Below are 26321 nucleotides of genomic sequence, written 5' to 3' on the forward strand. Positions count from 1 at the left end.
CAACCGGAGGACCTTGGTCAACTAGGGAACATATCAATGCATCAATATTTAAAGTTTGATCTTCTGTCACTAAGCCAATATGAGTTGTCTAACTCTAGGTAAGTCAAGGATGATTTGACCTTATATAGGTAAGTTGAGATTACTTCATTAATAGCACCAAGCCGTTTGAGGTCATAACCCATCCCTATCATGTACCATTAATTGGTCCCACCATTGTTTTCGAGCTATCGAGGATAGAGTGAGAGTGACAAGAGTCCTTCTATCATTTTGCAACTCACTAAAATTAAGTGACAATTGATAATTAGTTGCACACATTTTCTTGCTTGTACAGGTCATATCATATTTATTGTAACTTCTACTTTATTGAGTGCGCTTAGGAAATGTGACATGGCCAAGGATTCTCTCCTTGAGAGCAAGTCTTTTGACATCAACTTTTGAGGACCCGTCTAGTGTTGCCAACATTAGGTGACCTTTTTGAAATTGAACAAGTTAAAGTACCAAACTATTGATACATCCAACTTATCCTTTATTTATTTATTTATTTATCTTTGGAATGGAGTCGTCACTTTATTTATTTATTAAAAGGAAAAATAAAGAGAAGCCTTTTTTAGATATATTAGGTTTAGGAGTACAATTGTGCATAGGGAAGGTAACACCTTGAACTCCTATTCTTGAGAATCCAAAAGGTTAGCAACCTAAAACACCCATTCTTTTGAGTGCTTACCTTATATGCGAGTGTCTATGTACATCCTTTGAAAATATTTTTCTTTTGAAAATACAAAACCTTCACTACTTTTGAAAAAAACTTTCATAGGACTTATGTAAAGGTCTAGGCCTCATAAAAGTCCTAATACTTTGATGCCAAATCAAAACACACCAAAGAACACACAACACATAGATAAACATATATAAAGCACACTAAAATGGGAGATGCAAAAGGAATTTGAGTTTTGTTTATATTATGGCTAAATCTACCAAAACATATTGCTTACGTATCCTCAAAAGAGGAATCATCATCTGTAGTTTGAAAAAACAATTTGATTTTTGAAAAAGATATCAAACAACATGAATTTGCATAATTTTTGGTTTCTTTGGGAGGAAAACCATAAAACGCACCTTGAAATCTCTCGTGTTTCCTTCTAGAAAATAGGCTTTTTAATCCATTCAATAGCCTCATCGTTTTAATGAAAAACTCATGCAAATACATTAGAAGTTAATAAAAATGTTGATTTTTTGCAGAAAAAATATGAAAACTCTAAATAAAAGATCTCCTAACATCAATCACAAGTACTCTACCATGTGTCAAGACATTAGCATGCCTGATATCCTAATGGAAATCAAAAGTAAATGCAAAACAGACACTCAGGATTTAGCGATTGATCATATGTAGGGGTTAGTCGATTCTGAGTAACCATCGACTACATTTTCAAATGAAGCAAACACTGGTCGACCCCTTGGTGTGGTCGATCGACTACCTAAAGAAAACGTTCAATACACGTGTATCATTTTGATATTCTAACATGTTTTCTCCAATGCAACCATGAAAGAAACATGGCATAAGATTCCTAGTATGCAATTTTGACATAAGAAAGTAGAGAAATCACGAAGCATAAATAATATTATTAAAAGAATCACACATATACTTCAACATGCCAAAATTAATCATATGCATAGAAAAGGTTTTGACACTAACCTTTTTTAAGAAGAACCCTTTGTGGATCTAGTATATGTCCCCTCACTTTGAATTACACCCCCAAAATCTCCTTCAAGAGAAGAGAAGTGCGATTTCTCTTCTTCAAATGAAAATCCCTTTTAAACTCACAAATTCCTCTTGAAAATCCTTACTTTGCCTCCATTTCGATGTGTCCTAAAATCTTCTTGAGAAAGTCCTTTTATAGACCTTTAAGAGAGGAATGGAAAACCATTTTTGAATTTGAAATAACTTCCAATAATCACCAATAACCATCAATAACCATCAACTTTTAATGTCGAAGGTTGACATGTGGCATCAATGGGACACGTGGTTGGTTCAAAATCTCAAGCCAATTGTGGAAAAACAAGTAAAAAAAAAAATCAAATTGTCGCAAGCTGGTTGACTGCCTTGAGGGGCCGGTCAATCGCTTGTAGGTTCTAGCCAACGACTAGTTTTAGAAAGGGCCAATTGACCACCCAAAAGGACTGATTGACCACCCAGTGTAATTTGGCCTTTTCTCTTTATTTTCTTTTGATTTTTTGCATCCTCACTTGGGTTGAATTTTTTTGGGTCAAAAATTTACTGTCAACAAGGTGAAAGGACCATCATTTGCATATTGACACATGTATTAAAAGTGATCAAATGACCAACAATAAATCACATCATCATCATATACTAGTGTAATATTTATCACAGGTCATTTGATTACTTATGGTAAATATGGATTATATAGATATATATGTGGAAGAAATTCCTTTACACACTACTATAAGGATAGAATCTTTAGGCCATATGTCGTAATTATATTGGCTCCAACAAACAAAGGACTATAAATTTACTTTTAGCAAATCTTCCCTGTTAATCATCATTATTCAAAATAAGGTTTCTTTTAGTTACCTGTGTCATCTTCATGAAGTCATTGCTGTTATTGAAAAATGAGGGAGATTATTTAAGCAACCATTTTCTTTTTCAAATTTCAAACTTAGCTGCGATCTTTAATCCAATAGATCACTTGGTATGCTTTCTTCATCTTGTACGTTTTTTGCTTTGGATTTTCGATCTTGCTTTGTCACCCTTCCTCCCTTTCCTTCGTACTTTAAAGGCTACCAAATGGGGACTATTACTTTATTGATAAGAATGATGAGCAATCAAATGGAACTTATTAGTCATTTCTCTTTATTACATATAGTAGAGAAAATGACAAATGCATACCTTATTCTTCTTCCACCATTAGCTATCATGTTTCTCCCTAAAAGGAATTGTACCATAGAGATTAAGTGTTCCTTTTTAGCCCTACCCCCCCTCAAACTTTTAGGTATCCATGGTAAAGGAATAGGATTTTCTAGAAGGTCATTGCCAAAGTCTTGTACTACTAAGCTTATCCCTGTTGTCTATCAATTAATGGCATATAGTCATTTAGGTGTATGCACATACTTCCTTCTAAATTTATTCATCAATTTCATTCCTCATATAATGAACTTACCTCACCTACCTAATAAGATTTTCCTATATTAGAAGGTCTTTATGTAAAGCCCTAAAAAATTCTAGCTATATATATATATATATATATATATATATATATATATATATATATATATATTTTCCATTTTACTTAATAAACCTTGATACCACAAACTGTAAACAAAATCAACCTGGACCCAAAGCAGGGTACCAGGGATACACCTGTTCATAAATACATATCAACTGTGTAGTAGGAAAACATGATATACCTGAACCTTATACACAATACCAGTCCTACTAACTTTATAATTATACATATGCATCCCCAAAAATCCATAGAAATATTCCAGGGTTTCACACAAAATTCCTCTTCTAACTCAAATACTTACCCTACAGCTAGGGCAGTACTAAAACCTCCTCTATCTTGGAGCTCACTCTGCTCATCTGTCTGAGTTTCCTAAAATGTTTGAATTCTGGGGTGAGACACCTTTTAGTAAGTGGGATAGATTAGCATTAGTGTATGGTACATGAGTACTATTGTGTTATAAACGTATACTGTACATAATTAATTGCATATGATAAATCAAGTAAATATGTTATGTATAAATCTAGAGAAATCATATTTCAACATAGACACACTATATCATAATAAATTTCTGTATAATATAAATCATCTGTATAATACTAAAATTTTGTATGCATATAAATCGTTTGCTATATCTATATAATACTGAAATCATTCCTAGGATGGATAGGTAGCTGATATCATGTATTACCCTACATGATTGGGTTGTGCAGCTCATAGGCGGGACCTAACAATGGTTGGCCTATCATGTTAAGCTAAAACTGACTCGTTTTTGAATACGATTGGCTTGCCTAGCCTGGTTCGGATTGCCAGGGGGGGGGGGCACCCTAATAATATGGGCTTAATCGACTCTCCATACACCAACACTCTATCTAAGATGTGTGGTGGCACTAATCTGAATTGATAGCTATGGTACCGTGCTCTGAAACTAAATTAAGCTATCCGGGTTCTGCTATCATATAGTACTTTTCATAAACAACTGTAATACAACTGCTTCGTGGTTTTGTGTCAAATCTATCATAATAATGTTTCTGAATAAATTGTTATTAATATATCTAATCACGACATCTGGGCTAGCTAAAATATCACGACATTTGGGCCAGGTGAATAATCTCAACATTTGGGCCGACCGAATAATCACGACATCTGGACTGGCTGAATAATCATAATATACTGAAAATATCATAAGTTCTGTACTGTTTATAGATTTTCTAAAAATTCTTTATAAGACATGCTTGTTCTATAACCATAAAATAACCTGACATGCTAATATTTACAGTAAAATATTTATACTCGTGCCACACGAGTGAGTGCTATCCTATAATATACTTGTTGTCTAGGAAGATTATATTTTTTTGAAAAATAATATTAAATCCATTTCCATAAATTTGAATATCTAGATAATTCATATACATAATTTCTAAATCAAATACTGTATTTTAAATAATGAACTTTCTAAAACTACCTGTTTCTTGGAATTATGCCTGCAAGGAATCCAATACTATGCTTACGGCGCCCGCACAAAGACTATATCCATAAACATTATTTTAATCAACTTAACCCCAAAATAATAGCCATTCAACATGCTCAGACCCACATATTACCAATAACTAACTAAACTTTTAAGAATAATCTCCTTACCCTGGTTTTGGAGTGGTGCTTGAAATTTTTGATTCTCGAAATTATTTAGGTTAAACTGCAGAGAATCTCCGCCGGGATCCTAAAATCGTATTTATCAACTGATTCAGGTTGAAATCAGGTGAGAAATCGATGTGAGAAGGAGTGAGAGCCGCAGGCGTAAAAGAAGAGAGAGAAAGAGTTTAATTTTTAATCAATTAAATGAATTAAACCCTTTATATAGAGTTCTCGGGTAGGGGAAACCATCGATGGTTTCCCTAGAACCGTTGATGGCTTGGTCTTTTAACCAAGCTATTTTTACTGTTTTACCCTTACCCTGCTGCGGTAATAACAAAACCGTCGATGGTTTCCTGCTCCCCCACTAAACAGTCACGATTTGGTTTACACCAAAACAAATTCCCCTTTTTCTTTGTTTTTATTATTATTCCCATTTTTCGGGTCGCTACATTCTTTCCTACTTATAAAAATTTCTTCCTCGAAATTTGTCATCTTTCATTTGCACCAATTTTAAAGAAAAATGACAAAATTTTATTAATTACCCTCACTTATGGCAGAGGAACACTATGGTTACACATACGGTTCTGGGAGATTACAATGACTAAACCAAAACTCTCCCAAAACCAACCAAAATAGAAAACTATTACATTCAACTAATTTGCCTGCACAAAAATCTACTTACATACATGATTTCTTACCTAAACCATTACCTTTTCCTAGCTAATTCTGGATCCCACTAAATAAATGTGGGTACTTTTAATGCATTTCCTCCTCTAACTCCCATGAAGCTTCCTCAACTGTATGATTCCTCCAGAGTACTTTCACCATTGAGATTTTCTTGGCGCATAATTCCTACTCTTTATGTTCTAAAATCTGAACGGGCACTTCGTCATAATATAAGGTCTCATCAATCTCCAGTGCCTCATAACTTATTATATGAGATGGATTTAGGACGTATTTTTTTAACATGGACACATGAAATACATCATAGATTCTGGATAGTACTGGGGGTAATGCTAACATATAGGCAACTGGACCAACTCTTTCCAATATCTCACACGACCCAATATACCTAGGGCTAAGCTTACACTTTTTCCCAAATCTCATTACCCCTTTCATTGGTGCAACTTTCAAGAACACATTATCATCTACATCAAATTCTAGTGCTCATTGATGGGTATCTACATTGCTTTTCTATCGGCTTTGAGCTGTTTTAATTCTCCAATTTCATCCAATTATAACGAAGATCGACATTTCCAACCATATAATGCCTTATACGGGGCCATCCCAATACTGGTCTAGTAACTGTTATTGTAAGAAAATCCCATTAGTGGCAGGTACTGAATCCAACTACCTCTAAAATCTAGCATACAGGCACGCAACATATCCTTTTGTATCTGTATAGTCCTTTCTATCTGTCCATCGGTTTGAGGATGAAGGGTCGTGCTAAAAGTCAACTGGGATCCCAATGCTCTCTATAAGCTTTTCCAAAACTGAGACGTGAAACGTGGATCTCGGTCAGAAACGATGGAAACAGGCATTCCATGCAATCTAACTATTTCCTGTATATGCAGTTTTGTTAATCTACCTATGGAGTAGTTAACTCTGATGGGAAGAAAATGCACAGTCTTTGTCAATCTATCAATGACTACCTAGATGGTGTCCTATCCATGAAGTGCCAGCGGTAACTCTGATACGAAGTCCATAGAAATATGCTCGCACTTTCATTCAAGGATGTGAAGTGGTTGCAATGGTCCCGCCGGTCTTTGATGTTCAGCCTTCACCTACTGGCATGTCAAACACTGCTCTACATATTCAACAATTTCTCTCTTCATATTGCTCCACTAGAAGGATATCTACAAATCCCTATACATTTTCATACTTCCTGCATGTACTGTATACAGGGAATGGTGCGCCTCTTCCAAAATTGTATTTTTAATTTCGACGTCACCAGGTACACACAACCAACTACGAAACCTTAGAACTCGATCATCAAATATATTAAAATCAGCTCCCTGTTCGCTCTGCACTCTATCTCTGATCTTTACTAATTCTGCGTCTTGCATCTGCACAATCTTAATTTTCTCCAGCAAAGTCGGCTGAAGTATCAGATGAGCAATTACTGCCTGATGACTACCTTCTATCAGCTCTACACCAAGTCTTTCTAAATCCATTTTGATCTGAGGTGCTGCTACTATTGCTGATACAGATGCGCATCCTAATTTACGACTCAACGCATCAGCTACCACATTAGCCTTCCTTGGATGGTAACTGATGGTATAATCGTAATCTTTAATCATTTCCAGCCACCTTCTCTTCCTCATATTCAGCTCCTTCTATGTGAAGAAGTATTTCAAACTCTTATGATCTGGAAATATTTCACATCTTCCACTATACAGATAATGTCTCTAGATCTTTATTGTGTACACTACTACAGCCAACTCTAAATCATGCGTAGCTTAATTCTTCTCATACTCTTTAAGTTGAGGAGAAGCATAGGCTACAACTTTCCCCTAATGCATTAGCATGCATCCAAGCCCCTTCTAAGATGCATCACTGTAGATTACAAATCCACTGTCTCCTAATGGAATAGTCAAAACTGGTGTAGTGACGAGCTGTTGCTTCAACTCCTAAAAGCTATACTCACAATCGTTATTCCATTCAAACTTAACATTCTTCCTTATTAGTCATGTCAGAGGTCTTGATAGCCTAGAAAATCCCTCTGCAAACTGACGATAATGTTCTGCCAGTCCCAAGAAACTTCTAATCTACTGAACATTCCTCGGTCTTGCCCAGATACCACATGCCTAAGAAAAGTAACTTGTTTTAACCAGAGTTCACACTTCTTAAATTTGGCATAAAGTTCCCTTTCTCTAAGTATCTGAAGTACCAGCCTCAAATGTGTATCATCCTCCTCGAGACTTCTTGAATAGACCTATGTATCATCAATGAAAATCACTACAAACTAGTCCAAATACTGATGGAAAACTTTGTTCATTAGGTCCATAAATGCAGCAGGAGCATTCATTAGCCTGAATGGCATAACCAAAAATTTATAGTGGCCATACCGAGTTCGGAACACTGTCTTGGAAACATCCTCTGCTTTGACCCTCACTTGATGGCACCCAGAGCGAAGATCAATCTTAGAGTAGACCCATGTTCCCTGGAGTTGATCGAATAAGTCATCAACACGAGGAAGAGGATGCTTGTTCTTAACCGTCACTTTATTTATCTCTCTATAGTTAATGCACATTCTCATTGACCCATCTTTTTTCTTTACAAATAGAACTGGTGCTCCCTAGGGTGATACACTAGGTCTGATAAATCCCTTATCTAATAATTCCTGCAACTAATCTTTTAGTTCTTTCAATTCTACTGGAGCCATTCTGTAGGGAGCTTTAGAAATCAATGCCGTCCCTGGAAGCAAGTCAACAACCAATTCAATCTCATGGTCATGAGGTAATCCAAGTAATTGCTTTGGAAAGACATATGAAAACTCCTTCATTACTAGAATATCAGTAAGTTTCAATTATTTCTCTAGCATTTCCTTTACACAAGTTATGTACCCCTGACATCCATCCAAAAGTAGCCTCCTCGCTTAAATAGATGACACTAACTGTGGTGAGGAACACACGTGCGACCCCAAAAATCTGAACTCCTGCTCTCTAGGAGGTCTAAATACCACATCTTTCTGATGATAGTCGAACCTGGCATAATTGGTCGCTAACCAGTCCATTCCCAATATCATATCAAATCCATGCATGTTTAACACTACAAGGTCAGCTAGTAGCATTCTCCCCAGAATATCCACTAGATACCCTTCAAGTACCCTTCGACACCTCACTACTGATCCTGGTGGTGTGGCTACTGAGAATTCGGTGTCTAGAAAATGAATTCTACCCCACATAACTTGATATACCTAGTAGATACAAAAGAGTGTGTAGCCCTTGAATCAAATAAAACAATAAATTTAATTGAAAGCAAAGTAATAATACCTATCACCACATCGCCAGCCACCTAAGCATCTCTTGGTGTCAGTGCATAGACCCGCGCCTGTGCGGTATTCCTCTACTGGCCACCTCAGGGTGCCTGATTGTTTCCCTGGAATTGTCTAAGGGTGGGAGCATTACAATCTCATGCCAAGTGACCCAGTCTACCACACTGGTAGCAGACATTCCTCCTCGCTTAGCACTCTCCTATGTGCCTCCAACCACATCTAGGGCAAATAGGATAAGTCTGCTCGCTCTAAAATCCATGGTTTCCCATTTCCCGTCTCTTTCCCTCGCTGTATCTGCCTCTCCTCCATGGGCCCCAGCTAGTACCTGCGTGAAATCCAAGAGGCGTGGGCCTCTTCCTTTGACTTTGCACCACAACACCCCTCTACCTACTTGTCTCCGCTATGGCGGCCTTATCTACCAATTTTGTAAAATACTGCACCTTCAAAACCACCACCTACTCATAAATTTCTTGTCCCAAACCTCTCTTAAATTTTTTTTTTTTTGCCTTTTTCACCTCATCTGGGACTATATACGGGGCAAATCGGGACAACTCAATGAACTTTGCCACATACTTCTGAACTGTTAGATGCCCTTGGGTCAGATTCAAGAACTCCTCCACTTTAGCTTCTCGAGTGGTGGTGGGGAAATATTGGTCGAAAAACATCTCTTTAAATAGGTTCCAAGTCATGGCTACAGGTACTGGTCTTTGCTCCTCCAGGAGTTTCACAGCAGACTACGAATGCTCAGCCTCCCCTGCCAGTGTGAATGTGGCATACAAAACTCTACATTCATCAGTGCAGTGCAGCACTGTCAGTATCTTCTCAATCTCTTGAACCCAGTTCTCAGCCACAATCGGGTCTACACTCGCTGAAAAGGCTGGATGTTTCATCCTTGTAAACTGCTCTATAGTGCAGCCCTGGTCCACTGACGGGCATCTGTGCTCCCTAGAAATCAGTTCTATCTTAGCCATAACCTGCTGAGCAACACTGTTCAGGTTTGCATTAGAATCACCGCTGGCCATACCGGAAGGCCCTGCTTCATTACCCCCACCAGCATTTGTATTATCATTCCCAGGGTCCATCTTGAAAATGGAACAACATAAATCTTAGAATCCTAACTTCATAACATGACTAATACTTTAATTTAACTAAGAACCTCATATAACCCATTAACCTAATGTCCTTATTCTCAATTTAAGTTTCAGTCCTGCAATTTAGAAACAAAACCCGACGATAGTTTACCATGGTTTTCCTAAAATCGTCATCCTAAGAAAATCACAGAAACCACCATGAAGTTCCTGCCTCTAGACTGCGGAACAAACCCCTAAATTCTCATCTTAACTTCCAACATTAACTCATTAAATCCTGATTTATTCATATACTCTAGTATAATTTTCCGCTGTGCACTAAAGTCTACAGATCCTAGCAACCTAAACTCTGATACCATATTGTAACGCCCCAAAAATTTTGGCTATGTATTTCTTTTTTCATTTTACTTAATAAACCCTGATACCACAAACTGTAAACAAAATCAACTTGGACCCAAAGTGGGGTACTGGGGATAGATCTGTTCATAAATGCATATCAACTGTGCAGCGGGAAAACATGATATACCTGAACCTTATACACAATACCATAGTCCTACTAACTTTATAATTATACATATACATTCCCAAAAATCCAAAGAAATATTCCAGGGTTTCACACAAAATTACTCTTCTAACTCAAATACATACCATGTAGTTAGGGCAATACTAAAACCTCCTTTATCTCGAAGCTCGCTCCGCTCGTCTGTCTGGATTTCCTCAAATGTTTGAATTTTGGGGTGAGACACCTCTCAGTAATTGGGATAGATTAGCATCAGTGTGTGACACATGAGTTATATTGTGTTATAAATGTATACTATACATAATTAACTGCATATGATAAATAAAGTAAATATGTTCTGCATAAATCTAGAGAAATCATATTTCAACATAGACACACTGTATCGTAATAAATTTCTGTATAATATAAATCATTTGTATAATACTAAAATTATGCATGTATATAAATCGTCTGCTATATCTATATAATACTGAAATCATTCCTAACATGGATAGTTAGCTGATATCATGTATTACCCCACATGATTGGGTTGTGCGGCCTGTAGGCCAGATCTAGCAATGGTTGGTCTACCATGCTAAGCCAAACCAAACTTGTCTTTGAGTACAATTGGCTTGCCCAACCTGGTCCAGACTGCCAGGGGGGCACACTACTACACTAGGCTCAATCAACTCTCCATACACCAACACTCTATCTGAGATGTGTGGTGGCACTAATTTGAACTGATAGCTATGGTACCGTGCTCTGAAACTAAGTTAAGCCATCTGAGTTCTACTATCATATAGTACATTTCATAAATAACTGTAATATAACTACTTCATGGTTCTGTGTAAAATCTGTCATAGTAATTTTTATGAATAAATTGTTATAAATATATCTAATCACGGCATCTGGGCCGTCTAAATTATCACGGCATATGGGCCGGCTGAATAATCACGACATTTAGGTCGGTTAAATAATCACGACATCTGAGCCGACTGAATAATCATGTCATCTGAGCTTGCTAAATAATCACGGCATCTGGGCTGGCAGAATAATCATAATATACTAAAAATATCATAAGTTTCATACTGTTTATAGATTTTCTCAAAATTTGTTATAAAACGTGCTTGCTATATATAACCATAAAATAACCTGGCATGCTAATATCTGCAGTAAAATATTTATACTTATGCCACACGAGTGAGTGTTATTCTATAATATGTCGACTATCTAAGAAGATTATATTTTTCTGAAAAATAATATTAAGTTTGTTTCCATAAATCTTAATATCCAGATAATTCATATATATAATTTCTGAATCAAATACTGTATTTTAAATGGTGAACATTTTTCAAAAATACTTGACATAACTATTCCCTTATCTCTTTCCTGAAACTATGCCTGCAGGGAATCCAATACTATACCTGCAGCGCCTACACAAAGCCTATATCCATAAACCTTATTTTAATCAACTTAACCCAAAATAATAGCCATTCAACATACCTAGGCCCACATATTACCAATTACTAGCTAAACTTTTAAGAATAATCTCCTTACTCTGGTTCTGGAGTGGTGCCTGAAATGCCTGATTCTCAAAATTATTTCGATTAAACTATAGAGAATCACCGTCGGGATCCCAAAATCATGTTTATTAGCTGATTCAGGTTGAAATTAGGCGAGAAATCAAGGTGAGAAGGAGTGAGAGCTGCAGCCCTAAAAGAAGAAAGAAAGAAAAAGAGAGAGAGAGAGAGAGAGAGAGAGAGAGAGAGAGAGAGAGAGAGAGAGAGAGTTTGATTTTTAATCAATTAAATGTTTTAAACCATTTATATAGGGTTGCTGGTGTAGGGGAAACTGTCGAAGGTTTCCCTAGAATTGTCGATGATTTGGTCTTTTAATCAAGCCATTTTTACTATTTTGCCCTTACCCTACAGCAGTAATAACAAAATCGTCGATGGTTTCCTGCTTCCCCACTAAAATGTCGATGGTTTGGTCTACACCAAACCAAATTTATCTTTTTCTTTGTTTTTTTCTTATTATTCCCATTTTATGGGTCGCTACACCTTATGCTTATTTTCAAACTTTCCATCCTTTCTTTTATTAGGGAGTACCTTTTACACAAATGTATTGCCTTGCCCCAAATGGTTAGTCTATTCTATTTGTATCTCTTTGTAGAGATTAAAATAGAGTTTTAGTTAATGTTTTCTAAAATTTCTTCATTTAATTCTTAAACGTGCCAAGGGGGGTAGTTAGTATTAAATTTGTGATTTAAAGAGAAAGACTATCTTGTTTAGTAGTCAAACTCCATTAAGGGTTAGTAGTTCTTTAGTTTCTTTTCTTCATTAGCTAGATGAAGGACTATACTAGATGCCTAATAGTCTGATCTTGATACCTATTATTCGACCCATTTCCTTTTTCCAATATATCAAGCTTGGGATCTATTGTTTTACAGAGGCAATACTCAAATCATTTTCTCCAATCTGATAATGCCTATCAATGTTTAGTCCCTTTACATAATAAAGGATCTAGATTTTGACCTATTTTACTTATTTTTTTATTTATTAAGAATATTTTACCTTCAATCCCTATACCAAATTCTAATTAAGTAAAGGCTTTTAGCTCTTACTCATATCCTTTAATTTCACTAACCAATTAATGTCTGGTAGGATCGCCAAGGCTTGGGTCCTTAACTACCAAAAATAATATTTATAGAACCTAACTAATCCCAAGTTTTGTAGAAAGTGGGGTAAGTTAGGTATCGATCCATAGGGACTCAAGTGCAGTTATCAACCATTTCCAATCTAACTTATTTATAGCCTTATGTAAAAAAAAAGTGTAAAGGTGGGATTTTTCTAACAATCTAATGAAAGCATGTAAAATCCATATTACCTCTACTCCTGCAAAGCAATTCTCAATTATTAATCATAATTTGGATGTCATGTGCATAAACTCCGTTCAGTCAGTTATCCGTATTAGGCTAAACAGTGAGAGGAACCATTTGAAGGCATAGGGTAGCAAGGGTGCACCAATCATCTGGAGAATGATCGGGAATCGTAGTATACCCTATTTGAGCGACCATGTGAAACCTCTTTAGTATCCATAGCCCACTACATATATCTGACTGAATCGGTCGTAGTGCTATCCTATCTTTAAGACTTCTTCACAACTAAAGCAGTAAAGGAAAGTGGTAAAGGAAAGCTACAAAGAAAATCAATTAAATCAAAGCACGTAAAGATGAAAGTAGTAAAGATGGCTTCGTCTTGCAAACAAATCATCTATCACTAATGATCATTCATACAATAGTGAACCAGAACAGGAATATAAATTAAAACAATAAATCTGATCTAGTTTGGCTCTCAATGGCATTTTAGGTCTGTCACTAACCCAAAATCGGCCAAAAAGGAACCTAGAGAACATGTTCGTAGCTATTATTTATACTCATTAGGGTTTACAAGGTTTGAATTTTGAAATAGGAAAGTTTGCAGCAAATTTCATGCAGAAGGTAGTCGCCATCGACCAAGTCACGCTCCTGCTTTCCCTTAGTTGCACCCTGCTCGAAGCTCGAGGGAAATTAGGGATTTAAGTCTTCAGCAGCATCAACTGAGTCACACCCAAGGGTCTTGCTATTTGAGTTGATGGTCAATACTTGCAGGATCTCAATCTTCAAGAAATATCAGGAACTCGACTTACTCACCCCTCAAGCTCTCTTGGTCGAGCACTGCATCGAGACTCTCGGTATTTTTAGGCTCAATAGCCTTTAGTATCTCAACTTAGTCACCTTTGAGTGTCACATGGTCGATCACTAGGTCAAACCTTGGAGCAATTCTTCTTCAATTTTGAACCTTGGAGTCTGCAGTGGATGACTTGGTCGCCCCTTGTGTTGGTGATTGCACCATATGACTAACTCTCCTTTGATGTGTGTTAAGGCTTCAAGAGCTTGGCTGAACATTGGATTCAAACTTTAAGTATTCCAAATACTCCCTTGGCTTATCATAACACCTAAATCCTTAGTTATAACCTGTATTTCTTGAAACACGAATAAACCTTGCATAACTCCTAACTATGTTAACAAAGGGTTACATACAAGATTATCGAGGATAAACAAAGGTAATTGATGGCCTAAAATAGTGCATTTTAAGGACTCATCAATGCCTCTATAGAGCTTACTCAACCACTTCCCAATGTGGAACCTAAAGGTCATGGTTCTATCATTCAATTGAAGGAAGATGCCAAGGCTATCATGAAAGGGATCCTTTTACTAAGGGACTTAGATAGTTAGGTAAAGTCGGTACTTATGTACAACTTAATTAGAAACTTTTATATCTTATTTTTGTAAGAACATTTTCCACTTCCCATTTAATTTGTCTTTTAATTTGGATGTTGGTTGTTGATAAGTCCCTAAAATGCACTATTTTAGGCTCCCATTTACCTTTTGTTTTGTTTTCATTTATCTTGTAAATACCTTTTGTTATCATAGTTCGAAGTTATGCAAGTTTTGTTCATGTTTTAGGAAAAACAGGTTAAAACCGAGGAGTTAAGAAATAGAAGAAGCTAGGGGAGAAATTGGGTTGCATAAAGATCAAATCAAATGCTCAACCAAGCCCCTAGAGACTAAACTCATCAAAGGAGTAAAGACCCTGTTCGACTAGGTGGTGCGACTAGCAACACACTGGGGCGACCAAGTTATAAGTAGCAGACCCCAAGGTTCAGATTGAAAGAAGAATGCTGCAAGGTTTGACCAAGTGCTCGACCAAGTGACCCTCAGGGGCGACCAAGTTGAGACACTGAAGCATACTAAGCAAGAGATACTGAGAGTCTCGACCAAGTGTTTGACCAAAAGACCATAAAGGGCGACCAAGCTGAGACCCTGAGCCTAATTGAAGATTGAGATCCTGCAAGTCTCGACTCACAGCTCGACCAGCAAGACCCATTGGCATGACTAAGTTGAAGATGCTAAAGGTTGAATTCCTTATTTCCTGTGAGCCTCAACCAGGGCACGACCAGGAGAAAGTATGGGTGCGACTTGATCGACAACGATGATCTTCTGTGCGTTATTTTCTGCTGTAGTTTCCTATTTTGAATTTCAAACCTTGTAAACCCTTTTGGGTGCAAATAATAGCTTCGAATATGTTCTTAGGGTTCCTCTTTGGCCTTTTTTGGGTTAGTGATAGACCTAAAAATCCATTGAGAGCCAAGTATAGTAGATTTACTGCTTTTGATTTAAATTCCTGTTATGGTTCATGCTTGGATTCATGAAGGCATGTGACAAACTTCTCATTCCTTGTGTTTCCACGTATATTAGGGTTTTCTATTGTAATCTTGATTGTTAGTGATAGACTTTTAAGTTTTTCAATTGAAACCATCTTTACATGCTTTTCTTTACATGCTTTCCTTTACTACTTTCCTTTACATGCTTTCATTTTAATACCACGCAAGTTTACTTCTTTTAGACTAATGGTACCCAAAGGGATAGGATAACCTAGTTAGGGATTCAGTCACCTATACAGATTAGGGTACAATTCATGTACGAGGTGAATTTGTGATCGTTGAGATTGAGTATACCCTGGTTCCTGATCGTGCTCCATACGATTGGTGCACCTTCGTTACTCTATGCCCTCAAATGATTCACTTAGCCGTTAGCCTAAGACGGATAGTTGACCAGACATAACTTGTGCAAAATGACAGTCTACGCTTGATTCATGATCTTAGATCTACTTTGTAGGAGTAGTGATAATATAGAATTTACACGAATTCAGTAGATTGTTAGAGAAACCTTTTCAAAATCTCTTCTTTTTGCCTTTTATACAAAGTTATAGTAAACTAGGTTGGAGTGGTAAATAACTACTCTTTAGTCCCTATAAATTGATACCTGACTTACTCACTATTCTACTAAACTTGGGAGTAGTTAGATTTATAAATTTTACTTTTGGTAGTTGATGAACCAAGCCTTTGTGAGCCTAACAAATTTTGGCGCCATTGTTGGGGACTAGGTCACGGTTATAAGCCAATTTCCAGTTTAGAGTACTATTTCTTTGTTTTTCTTTGTTTTCTTTTATTTTTATTTTTTTTGATACTTTGAACTCTTGATTGTGTGCTATATGTGTGTATGCTAGGTTTGCATTCTTTGGATCCCGAGTAAGTGCCTATAGACCCCGAGATTGAGAGATCATGTAGGTCCATTAGGAAATCCACCTCTAATGTTGAGTTTGCTGAGTCATCCAAACCTAAATTCATGTCTAAACATAATTTGATTCCCATCATTTAAATGCTCCCTACCATCCTGTGGTGGTGGAGCAATCACTTCGACTCCTTAGACACTACTTCACACCCAACATATACACTTCGCCATATTGCATCTAGTTTTCGGATATCGAAGCAACTTAATTTGAAATTAAGACTTCCATCATCTCGATGCTTCCCAATTTCTATGGCAATTCTAATGAAAATCATTACAAGCATCTAGATGAATTTTTAGAAATTTTTTCTACCATCCGCATACATAATTTTGATGATGATGCCCTACGCTTAAGGCTTTTCCCATTCTCTCTGAAGGACAAGGCCAAATATTGGAAAACTTCCTTAGAGCTGAGCTCGGTGACCAATTGGGCCACCATGCAACATGAGTTCTTGAAAAAGTACTTCCCAATTGGGAAGACTAACCACCTAAGGAGGGCAATCACTAGTTTCTCACAAGTGGATGGGGAACTATTTTTTGAAAATTAGGAGCACTTTAAGGGCCTCTTGCACAAATGTCCACATCACCAAGTCCTTAGGTGGCAATTGGTTCAGACCTTATATGAAGGATTAGATGAGTGATATAGGTCCATGGTAGATGCAACTTGTGGAGGTACTTTCCACACCAAGCACGAAAATGAGGCTTGGGGTCTCTTTGAGAACCTAGCCGAAAATTCTTAGCAGCATGTTTTTGCTGTTCATAGACCATTCAAACCCTCCTCTTCCAAACCTAAGGGAGTCTACGAGTTAGCCACAAGCCATGACCTAGTGGCCACACTGCACACCATAATTAGAAAGCTAGACCAAGTCTTGTTCTTAGGACAGGAACCACAACCTATGACATGTGCTGATGTGTGTGCCATTTGTTATGATCCTTCACACAAATGCTACAATTGCCCCCATGCACCTTCCTAGCCTGAGTTTATGCAGGAAGAAGTTAAGGCTACCCATAATTGGTACAGTAAGCCACCCAATGACCTATATCTAAACAAATACAATCCTAGGTGGCATAAGCATCCTAACTTCACCTGGAGGCCACAAACTCTGGGTTTCCAATCTCAAAGACATCAGATATCACTCACTGCTCCACCTCTGCGCCCTTACCAAAATGCCCAAAATCCTCCCATGTCTCCCCCCCAGATCTTCGTCTTATCAGAAACCATTTCATTCTCATCCCAAATATGATTCTGTTCAGGAGACGGTGTTGAAAGCCCTCACGAGCAATAAGGCTCATCGCCAAGTTGATCGGCAACAACTTCACTCTCACTTCCAATGGATTACCAACCTAGAAGCCACAATGGGGCAACTAGCTACCTCTTTAAGTGTGGGAAATGAGGGTAAATTGCCAAGTCAGCCTTTAATGAACCCTAAGGGCCAATATGGGGTATATTGTGAGCCAGCTGCTGATTCTTTGTCATATAGTAAGCAAGCCCAGGCTGTGACCATCCTTCGGAGTGGTAGGGAGGTAAACAATAAGGTTGGGAGAAGTTAGACCAAGAAAAGAGTAGAGAGAAGACAAAATACGAACCCAAAGATGAGAAATGTAATCCTTCATCCCCTAGTCCGGTAGCTAATACTGAGACGCCTACCTTCCCAAATGATGGAGCACTCCCCCATATGTCCCTATAGTACCATTCCCTGTAGCTCTTCATGCACCCTCTAAATCTTTGAAGGAGACCACATGAGTACATCATGGACACATTGCAACAAGTTAAGGTCAATATTCCTCTCTTATATGCAATCAAGCAAGTGCCCACTTATGCCAAGTTCCTCAAGGACTTGCGCATACAGAAACGCAAATCGAGGGTGCACATGACCAAACAAGTGAGTCTGGTCGACCATGTGAGCTTAACTCTATCACATCACCTTGCTCCTAAACCGAAAGACCCCGACGCTCCAACCATCTCACGTGTAATCGGCAATTACACAATTGATAGAGCTCTTTTGGATTTGGGGGCAAGCGTAAACCTGAGAATTTAGGTATACTCCCAAGAGGGGGGGGGGGTGAATTGGGTTTTCAAAATCTTTTTGTAACTTAGGTTTGTAAATACCTTAGTTAAGTATTACCCTTTTGAATTTAATGTGTAACAATCACACAATCAGCAATAATCTTGAAGTCAATAATCCTTTATTCAATCCAAGATCAATATTTCATAAATAAATGATATTATAGACCAGCTTGATTAAAATCTCACAACTTCAATATTTAGAATCAAAATTTTCATCAACAACGAATAGTGACAACGTTAAAATAATTTCATAAGGTTAATTTTATAAAGCCTGAAACTTTCCTTTAATTAATTAAGTAAAATTAACTTCAGTTGTGATATAAAAATCAATATTCAACTTTGAACTTGTTTAACCAATCAATTATAACCAATATGTTCCTTGATTTCAAGTATGAAACAAAATTAGTATTTCAGCAACTTCCAATATACAACATGTTCTCAATAAATATACACACAAATTATAAACTTGAAATAAAGTAAAGAGATTAGGGAAGAAGAGCTGAAGACTAGATTTTTTACAAGGTTCGGTCAGAAGCCTACGTCCTTGCCCCAAGCAACACACTGTGAGGATTTTCCTTTCCAACTTCGTTACTAGGTAAAGTTACAACCTCTTTCCCTCAAAGGTGGAGTTCCCCTCTCTAACAAGAATCCCCTTTCGCTAGGCAATGATTCAACAATCTTGAATCATTGAGAAAACAAGAATAAACTTTGTTCGTACAATTGAAACTCTTAGTTAGAGTAGATTTGCACAACTAAAAAACAATATACTTCAACAATAATCAATATAAAAGAGTGAAGCTCAGTAGAATATCACCAGGGTTTTGATTTGAATTGAAATTCTCAGTAGAAAAGATCAGAAAATCGTGGGTTGTTTCAGCAAAAACATAGCAATACTTTAGAAAATATTTTAGCAAGAGAACTTTGAATTTGTAATTTGTATGTGCTTGATTTATTGTGTGTAATTTGTGAAAATAACAAGCATTTATAGAGTAGTAAAGTTACTTTACGTTTTCCCCAATTTACTTGTAGTATTCCTAAGTAATCTCTAAGTTTGGAGCCCAAGAAATCAAATTTGGAAACTTTTGAAATGTTGTTTAAAAGTTAAAACACGAACTTCAGTCGTGTAAGAACCCGAACCGTGATATATGGATTAATTATATAAAAGAAGGGTAAATTGGTAATTGAGCAGAGTTTGTCGACGAAGCCAGAGTTTGTCGATGAAATCTAGGTGTTGCTCGTCGACGAAATTCAGGGACTCGTCAACGAGGAGAAGCCGAGGGATTTTGGGAAATCGGTAATATCAGGTTCGTCAACGAGGTCCTTGTCTCGTCGATGAGCTATCTATATGACCTTGTCGACGAGGACAGCCGAGTCAAGGGCTATAAATATCACTTTCCATTACTTCCAAGCTAAGAAATCTAAAATATCCTCTCCCTCTCTCTCTAGAACTTGAAGATCACTCTCTTTCTCTATATTTCTTCACCATTCGGTTCCTGATTTGTAAATTCGACGTTACCGCATAGATCAGGGCAAGATTCTCTTCGCGAATAGTGGATCAGAATCTTGTTTCGAGCAGTTTCGGGTTTTGGTCCAAAATTGAGGTAAGGATTGGTTTCTATTTCTGTTTCGAAATGTGTAGTAGTATGAATTGTAAGGAAGTATTGTTTTGCGTTGTTTAGGTTTTGGTGTCTCAATTCATAGTTTTGAGAGCCGTAGAGTTCTTTGTTTGATTTCGGATTAAGGTAAGGGGATTCTATTTATATCAGTTTGTTTTTGAAATTAGGATTGGTAAACTTGTAGGTTACGATCGTATGTATGTTTTGACTACTTATTTAGGGAAATCTATTGGGTAAAATGCGAGATTTTCGGGTTACAGTTTTGGAAAAAAGGGATTTTTAGGTATCATCTCTATTTTCTTTGGAAAACTGTATATGGTATTTAAATTGTATTATTGAGGTGACCGTATCCCTATTTGTATAAAACTATATGTTTGACTTGGAAAAGAATATGATTTACAGTATATCAAATAAGTGTGGAATGTATGGTTGTATGTAATTGTTCCAAGTATTTTGTAAAACAGCTAGTGGTGGTTAAATACCGTACGTTGATGAGTATAGGAACATGAGTTCTAAAATGATTCTAGGTTTTGTGAAATCAGCTAATGGTGGCTAATCACCATACGCTAAAACATCTATGTGGTAGCTAATTACCGTACGCTGCCATGTACCAATTCATTACCGTGGGCAAGAGTGTCCAGGTCTATATCCGAGGGTGTGAAATATCACCAGTGTGTTCCGGCTGGTCACCGATGGGTGTGAGTTACATCGTATTGGTGACGTACCACTGTGAGGCTTCAGTTATCATTGGGTTTCAGTTGCTTGAGTGTGACGACACTGACCGAATGTGTTTGGCATCGTAAGTACTGGAATGGATTTTTGAATATACTGGAACTGTATATAACTGTATTAAACTGTATGGAAATGTTTTAAAACTGTATCGTATTGTATGGTGTTATGTTTTACATAAAATAACACTGGTATGCTACACACTGATATAACCTGCTTTCTTCCTTACTGAGAGGTGTCTCACCCCGAATGTATATACAAATGTTTTCAGGTCCTTCGAGTAGCCGAAACTAACATCCTAGCATCCATAAGCTAGGGTGTTGTTTAGCTATGGTTAGTGCCTGGATAGGTATGAGTTTTGTAACCGGGTTGTCATGACAGTTTTTGTAGACACCCAGAGTATGTTTCGTAATTATGGGAACATATATCCTACTGTTGTATAGACTTTGGTATGGTATGTTATATGGATAGATTGAAAAATTTTCGCTATGTATTTGATGAGTATGGATGTGTATGTGTATGTTTTGTAGGGCTTCCGTATACCCCATGGGACCGAACCCTCTTCCAGTATTGTATCATGTATGTTTAATTGATATAAAGATAGGTTAGGTTACTATTTTTCACACTTGGAACCCATCTGCGAGTTCGGGGCGTGACAAGTCGACTATGCCCGAGGTTAGTCGCTTGAGCCTTTTAAGTTAGGCGTATTTTGAAAACATTGTGTTAGGTCTATCTACTGAGCTTTAAGGGTTAGTCACCTATCTCAGTTCTAGTTGCTTTCTTAAAATGCACATAAAAATGTCCGTCCCCTAATGATGATTCATCAGTCAACTGTATTGCTTTCAACTTAAGTGATTTTCAAATTTTGATTTCAAAATTTTACTTGGATCTTGGAAAAACATAAGTAGGACTTTAAAACATTTTCCATGATTTTGAAATAAGGTCTCTAAGTCACTTAAACTTTCCTAAGAGCTTCATGCATTAATATTGAAATCATATGAAGTACTTATATGAGACTTCTTATAAACTATAACTTTATATGCACTAAGTCTTCATGCATTTGCTTCCATTCTTTGTCTATCTTGTGCTTCTTTCTTTAATAATCTTTAGCTTCATTAGATCTTCTAGCTTTAAGTACAATATTTTAATAAAACTCTTCAAGCACTTGATCTTGATATTTATAAAAGCATTTGAGGCTTGAAACTTCACTTGACCAAACATGTTAAGTGCCCTTGATTTTTTATCATCAAAATAAGATTTTAAGCCTTGTTAGGCCAACAATCTCCCCCTTTTTGATGATGACAACAAATAAGGAGCAAAAATGAGTAAGCCTTAATAAGACTCCCCCTTACAATAAAAATAATCTTAACAATATTTGTAAAGTACATCATTATTCATATCATATCATGATTGCATTGTAACTATCATCAAATTTCTTCAAACTTAGTTTCATTTCATCAAGTTCAATTGAAGCTCATATTTCAAGATCAATGCCATACTCAAGTAATGTCAGTTCAATCGAAGCTCATATTTCAAGATCAATGTCATACTCAAGTAATGTCATGCTTAGTTTCTTCAAATCTTAGTTTCTTTAAATCTTCAAGCTCAATGTCATACTCAAGTAATGTCATGCTTAGTTTCTTCAAATCTTCAAGCTCATAGTTCATCAATGTTTCATAATTCACCGATGTTAATTTCCATACTTATACTCAGTTTTGCCCAAACTCTTTGCCCAAACTTGTCCCCCTTTGGACATCATTCAAAAAGAGAAGGCTATTTAGAATAGCATACAAAGTCTAATGCATGGAACCATGAAGCACAAAATCAATAATTACTATTCATCACGCATAAGAAGATAAGTAGTAAATCCCAAAATAGCATGAGAAAAATCAAAAGAGCATAAAAAAAAAAAAAAATTGTATCAGGTGCACATATTATAATCAAAGTAGGTTCAAGCAAAAACAACATCAAAGCATCAACTGTATTTTCATCGTCATCTTCATCGTTATCTTCTTCTTCTTCTTCTTGTTCTTCTTCTTCTTCTTCAACATCACCAGAAGTAATCTCCATTGGAGCCTTTCCACGGGAAGAAGATGATTCGGCCATATGTTGTTCAATCCGGCCAAGCCTTTGATCAAAAGAAGTATAATTTTCCTTGAAGAGATGCATAATTCGCCTAAAGCAAGCTGAAATTGAAACACATCTCACCACGAAAATCAATGAATTACTACTAATAAGTAATGAACCAAGAAGGGGTATCATCTGCCTGAGGAGCAGGTTACTGAGTTAGTTGTTGAATAGGTGGCTATTGTTCTTGAGCTTGTCATCGTCTCTGACCATATTTAGGAAACCATCCTTGATCATGTTGCTCATAACCCATTTTCTTAAGTGTGGTAGAAGAGAAAAGATCTTAATGAGTTCTCTTTATGAACAAGGAGGATGGAGTGGTGACACTAAGATGTTCAAAAACAAGGTTCAAAACTCCACCATACGAAGGAATAACTCTACGAGCTTCTTCTCTAAAAATCATCCATTTAGGAATTAAGCTTCACAAGTCAAGCTTTTTACCTTTGAGCAGGCACCACATGACGAAACAATCAAGATAAGAAAAGTGGTTGTGTGATCCTACCCTAGGTAAGATATTATAAGTAATGAGCTTTTGTAGGATTTGAGCTTGTAGGTTCAGTTGTTTATAAAGAGGAGGATAACTAAACAAAATAGGTGGTTCAATCATTACCAATGGGAGAAACTCTTTATGTGAGAAATCTTAAGCCATAATCCAAGATTGGCCAAGAGATCGACACTCAAACTCTCCTTATTTGATATGCAAAATGGTTGCTAAGGTCTTAGGAGTAAAAGCAATTCATTTCCCCATAACTTCAGTGGAGGTTACATTGTCTCCTTTTATCAAATTGGCATAAAAGAGTTTAACTAGATTAGGATACATGCCTTTTGCCTAAAATGTGATAAAACTTTTCTATCCTAAAGTTTTGAACATGGGTAAAACAGTGGGAAAATCTTCTTCAAAGAATGTCGTATCTAAGACCTTACCAAAAATATGATCAATAGATCGAATATGATCCCGATATAGCTTCTTTGCGTGAGGACTTACAAGGCATTTCTCTATGTAATTATTGTAATTGTTCCTAGAAGAAGATCTTTTTTTTTTTCTAGTGGTTTTCATTCGTGGCATGATTGATGTTTAGAAAAACGAGTGGTGAAACCCTAGAAAATTAGTTAGGAATAAAGTAGGAGGATGATCTTCAAGGTTTAATTGGAAGATTTTGCATGAGGAAACACTTGGGAATGAAGTAGAAAAGGTTTTGGAGAAGGGAAAAACAAAGTTAGTAGACTGAGAATTTAAAAATTAAGGCTTTACACACTGTTCGAATTTAAAGCGCCGTACGTCAGTTGACAGATCACAATATGTTAGTCGCTTGACAAATGTGTTTCTTCGAAATTTCTCCAAATAGTAGTAGGTCAGTCGACTGTGCCTCATAGAGTCAGTCTCATGACCTTCACTTATTCAGTTTTCCTTGTCAAACTACTTCTCTACCATGCAATAATCCTAGTTCGTGTCTTATAGAGATAAATCTATCCTCTGGAAGAGGTTTTGTAAAGATATCAGCTCATTGATCACTTGTATTCATAAACTCAAGAGTTATATCCTCTTTTTGCACATGATCTCTCAAAAAATGATACCTGATATCGATATGCTTGGTTCTTGAATGAGATATGGGATTTTTGGAAATACTGATAGCGCTGGTATTTTCACATCTTATAAGTACAGTTGAATACTCCAAATTGAAATCCTTTAACTTTTACTTCATATAGAGAGTTTGTGCATAACAGCCACCTGCTGCCACATACTATGCTTCTGCAATAGATAGTGCTACGAAATTTTGTTTTGTGGAGAGCCAAGACACAAGAGATCTTCTTAGAAAGTGGTAAGTACCACTTATGCTTTTTTGAACGATTTTACATCTTGCATAATCAACATCTGAATAGCTAATCATTTCAAAGCCTGTATCTTTAGGATACCATAGACCTAAGTCAATAGTACCTATCAAATATCTTAAAACTATTTTGATGGGTGTTAAATAAAGTAGACGTCCTATCATGCCTTGGTAGGATTTCATATCTACCGGCTTTCCTTTCTCTTCTTTATCAAGATTTATAGACGTACTCATAGGGGTCCCTAAAGTTTTTCCATCTTCCATATCTAATTTCTTAAGTAAGTCCCTTATGTATTTTGATTGATTTATGAATGTTCCAGTTTTAGCTTGCTTAATTTGAAGTCCACGAAAGTAGGTCAACTCACCCATCATACTCATCTCAAATTCGTCCTGCATACATTTTGCAAAGTCTTTGCATAGATCTTCATTTGTAGCACCAAAAATGATATCGTCGACATATATTTGTATAATAAGAATATCTTCATTTTTAGCCTGAATAAATAGTGTGCTATCCATTTTTCCTCTAGAAAATCCATTTTCTAACAAAAATCTACTTAAACGTTCATACTAGGTTCTAAGAGCTTATTTTAGTCAGTATAACACATGATTAGGGTAATGAAATTCTTCAAATCCTTGAGGTTGTGCTACATACACATCATCATTTATAAATCCATTTAAGAATGCACTCTTCACATCCATTTGATAAAGTTTCAAATCTTTGTGAAAAGCATAGGCTAATAAAATTCTTATGGCTTCCATTCTAGCCACATGAGCAAAGGTCTCATCGTAGTCTATTCCTTCTTCTTGATTATATCCTTGAGCTACGAGTCTACCCTTGTTATGCACTAAAATGCCATTTTCAACCTTTTTATTCCTAAACACCCATTTGGTTTCAATTACTGAATGATCAGCGAGTCTAAAAACTAATTTCCAAACTTTATTTCTTTCAAATTGATTTAATTCTTCTTGTATGGCTACTACCCAAGAGTCATCTCTTAATGCTTCACCTATGTTCTTTGGTTCCTCGTGAGATAGGTACGCATAATAACTACACATATTTTTCAAAGGGGATCTAGTATATACTCCTCATGAAGGTTTACAATGATTTGATCCTTTGGGTGATTTCTTACAAACTTCCATTCTTTAGGTAGTTTACATTGATCTATAGGTCTAGTATATGATGTTGAGCTCGATTGCTTATTCTCATCTTTTACTTCTTGTATTTCTTAGTCTTCTAGTCTTTGCTTTATTTCAACTTCTTCAATATCAGGTGGTTTATAGAATGGATTTGCTTCATCAAAGGCTACATGTATTGATTCTTT

The 26321-nt window shown here is 36.6% G+C and overlaps 1 non-coding gene across 1 annotated transcript; it reads right to left on the bottom strand.

Annotated features, from left to right (window-relative positions):
* Positions 1-17116: 17116 nt before the first annotated feature.
* Positions 17117-17222, bottom strand: LOC131146996 (small nucleolar RNA R71). Its single transcript, XR_009134531.1, has one exon. It is a non-coding gene; the product is annotated as a small nucleolar RNA R71 (small nucleolar RNA).
* Positions 17223-26321: the final 9099 nt, after the last annotated feature.

The sequence above is a fragment of the Malania oleifera genome, chromosome 13 (genome assembly GCF_029873635.1).
Source record: "Malania oleifera isolate guangnan ecotype guangnan chromosome 13, ASM2987363v1, whole genome shotgun sequence".
Lineage (NCBI taxonomy): Eukaryota > Viridiplantae > Streptophyta > Magnoliopsida > Santalales > Ximeniaceae > Malania > Malania oleifera.